The sequence below is a fragment of the Nannospalax galili genome, unplaced genomic scaffold (assembly GCF_000622305.1).
Source record: "Nannospalax galili isolate Female #2095 unplaced genomic scaffold, S.galili_v1.0 scaffold459, whole genome shotgun sequence".
Lineage (NCBI taxonomy): Eukaryota > Metazoa > Chordata > Mammalia > Rodentia > Spalacidae > Nannospalax > Nannospalax galili.
In genome coordinates, this window is record NW_008344211.1 from 1970624 (window position 1) to 1974398 (window position 3775).

Genomic DNA, 3775 nt, shown 5'->3' on the forward strand with positions numbered 1-3775 from the left:
GTACCTGTTTCTGCCCAGAATAGAAGCTTCTTTTTAAAAATGTATTTTATCTATTATTTTTATTTTATGTGTATGAGTGTATTGCCCGTATGTATGTGAGCGTACCCGTGTCCTGAACATTTTCTTAATTTTTAAAAAAGATTAATTTTTATCATTTTTTAAATTATGTGAATGCATGTGTGTCTGTGTGTGGGCTTGTGCACTCAAGTGCAGTGTCCATGAAAGTCAGAAGAGGGCGTCAGTTTCCTTAGAACTGTTAGCTGTGCAGTGTGGGTGCTGGGAACTGAACTCTGGTCCTCTGCAAGAGCAACAAGCACTCATAACCAGTGACCCCTTCCCAGTCCCCTGCTCTCTTTCTTTACGCTTGTTATTGGTCTATAGAAAACCTACTGTTTTTTGTATGTTTATTTTATATCCTGCTACTTTGTTGAAAGTCTTTATCAGATTTAAGACTTCCCATGGGGGCTAGAAAGATGGATGAATTTTTTGTTGTTGAGACAGGGCCTCCCTGTAGCCCCAGCTAGCCTGAACTTGCTATGTAGACCAGGAGGTCCTCAGTTTCACAAAGATCCGCCTCCCTCTGCCTCTAAAGCACTGGGATCAAAGGTGTGCGCCACCACACCCAGCCTGACTGAGCAGTTAAGAGCACTGGCTGCTTTTCCTCAGTAGGCAGATGTAGCTGCATGGATCTGGTCTTGGCTCCCAATATCCACGTAGTGGCTAGCAACCATCTATAACTCTAGTTCCCCCTTCTGGTATCTGCAGGCATTGCACTCATGTGGTGCACTTACATACATGCAGGTAAAATACTCATACACATAAAAATAGAAAATAAACAAATGCTTCTGATGGAGCCTTTGGATCTCCCAAGTACAAGATCATATTACTGTTTGTCCTTTTTATTTCTTATCTTTTTTTTTTCTTTTCTTGGTCTTTCTGAGACAGGGTCTCCCTGTGGCCCCAGCTGTCCTGGAACTCACTATGTAGACCAGGCTGGCCTTGAACTCACAGAGGCCTAAGCCTGCCTCTGCCTCCCGAGTGCTGGGATTAAAGGCGTGCACCACCACGCCTGGCCTCTTTTGTCTTTTTTATTTATTATTTTTATTTTATGTATATGCGTGTATTGCCTGCACGTGTGTAAGTGCACCTGTGTCGTGCAATGCCCGCAGAGGACAGAGAGGGTGTTGGATTCCCTGGAACTGGAATTATAGACAGTTGTTAGTTACCATGTAGGTGCTGGAAACTGAACCCAGGTCCTCTGTAAGAGCAGCCAGTGCTCTTAACTGCTGTGCCACCTCTGTAGTCCTGCTTTTTCTCATCTTATTGCTCTGGCTAAGACTTCAAGAGCTGTGGTGAATAAGCATTCTGTCCTTCTGTGGGCTGTTGTGCTGGAGAGCCTCAGTTGTCAATCTGACACACCTGGATGAGGAAATCTCAAATTTCCTCCATCAGATTGGTCTGTGGTCATATCTGTGGAGCAGTTTCTTAATTGCAATTTGATGTGTGAGAGCCCAGCCCATGGTGGATGGAGCCATGCCTGGGGAGGTGATTCTGGGTTGTACAAGAAAGCAGGTTTAGGCTGGGCGTGGTGGCGCACGCCTTTGATCCCAGCACTCGAGGCAGAGGCAGCCCGATCTTTGTGAGTTTGAGGCCAGCCTGGTCTACATAGTGAGTTCCAGGACAGCTGGGGCTACAGGGAGAGCCTGTCTCAAAAAGACCAAAAAAAAGAAAGCAGGCTGAGCACAGGTCAGAGGAGCGAGCCAGTGAGCAGTGTTCCTCCGCCGACTCTGCTGTGGCTCCCACCTCTAGGTTCCTGCCCTTGCAGCCTTCAAAGACTGACTGTGCCCTGGAAGTGTAAGATGAAATGTCCCTTTTCTCCCCAAGTTGCTTTTGGTCATGGTGTTTTTATCACAGCCATGAAGCACACGAGGACAGCCCTATAGTGGGATCGGAGAGCGGGCGGTCCTGCCTGGCTTGTTTCCCCCTCTAAATAATGCTTATTATTGGGCAACAACTGGGATCCATCTGGTTATTGTGGGAATCACGGATTCTTTCTGAGATGTTGTTGGAATATAATTTTGATTTATATCTGAATGTTGAGTGCTCCATTGTAGAGTCTAGGTCTGTGCCAGTACCTAGCATCAGTTTTTGTTTTTTTTTTCTGTTGATACGGGGTCTGACCATCTAGAACAGGCAGGCTGAATTTCATGACTCTCCTGCCTGTCTCCTGAGGGCTGGAATTACAGATGGTCACCACCACACCCAGCTTGTCCATGCTGTTTGATTAGGTTGGTGTCCTGACTATGCCCAGGCGTGCTCCGCCTGGCTTCCTCCCTGAGCTGGGATTCATGTGGCTCTGCTGTCCACACTGGGTGGTGCTGTTCAGAACATCCTTCGTGACTGCAGCCGAGTAGCCAGGCTTGGGTCTTTCCATGTTTCCTTCTGTTTTTTGGCTCTCAACCCCGAACCCTGGGTCAGGGTCATACGCCTGTGGTGAGGCGTGGAGTCACCGGGTGCCCACCCAGCTTTATGCAGTATCTTGTCATTTTGTTTGCCTTCCCGGGGCCTCCCTTTGGGTCCTCTGTTCAGAAGCCGCACTCGGCTAGCTGTACGTCTCACACATGCGCCTATGTGTGGGGCCAGGAGGCCACAGGATGAAGAGAGGGGTATCCCTGGGTTCACCGCAGTCTCCTGACCCAAGAGAAGTCTGCCATCACCAAAGCTGAGAGCTGGGGAGCAGAAAAACCAGAGACAGCACCAAGGGGGCCTCCCCGTCTCCCCATCCTCGGCCTGACACCGCAGCTACGTCCAGTTTCAGGCCATGTGGAAGGCTAGGAACAGAGGAAGTGACAGAGGCCCACCTCAACCTGGTGACAGTTTTCTGACCTGTCTCTCCCATCTGCTTCTCTGAGGCCCCTCTGTTGCCACTGCACTCAGATACCATGAGGGCCTTGAGGGGTCACACGCCCAGGGCCTTGTACATGCTAAGCACGTGTCTCCATCACTGAGCTTCGGCTCCAACTCAAGCCCCTGCCCCCGCCCCTGCCCTGGTCCTTCTGTACTTTCTTTAAAAAATTTTTTTTGGATTTATTTTTATTTTTAAATGTATGAGTGTATTGCCTGCACGTGTGTAAGTGTACCTGTATTGTGTAATACCCATGGAGGTCAGAGAGGGTGTTGGATTCCTGCACGTGTATAAGTGTACCTGTATTGTGTAATACCCATGGAGGTCAGAGAGGGTGTTGGATTCCTGCACGTGTGTAAGTGTACCTGTATTGTGTAATACCCATGGAGGTCAGAGAGGGTGTTGGATTCCCTGGAACTGGAGTTACAGACAGTTGTTAGCTGCCACATGGGTGCTGGGATTCGAGCCCGCATCCTCTGCAAGAACAGCCGTGCTCTTAACCGCTGAGCCATCTCTCCAGCCCCTGTGTTTTCTTTTAACGTTTTCTCAGGCCTGGCTGCAGCTAGCAGCCTGGCAAACACAAGGTTTAGACCCACCTGCACCGAGCAGAAGGAAGCACACGTGGGCTCCGGAACTGGTGCTGACAGCTCCTCTCCATCTGCCTCTGTCTCTCTGGGTCACCACACCACTCTGTGCTCTCTTCATCTGGATCTTCTCATGGCAGATGTCCAGATCTCGTGACCCAGCTCCGTCCTCAGAGGACTGTGGGGCTGGGGTTGGACAAGGGTAGCTCTTGAAGGGGGGTGCTGGGACAAGTCACTGGTTCCCACTGGATTCCACCTTCTACTTGGGAATTTCTGATCTCTCTCT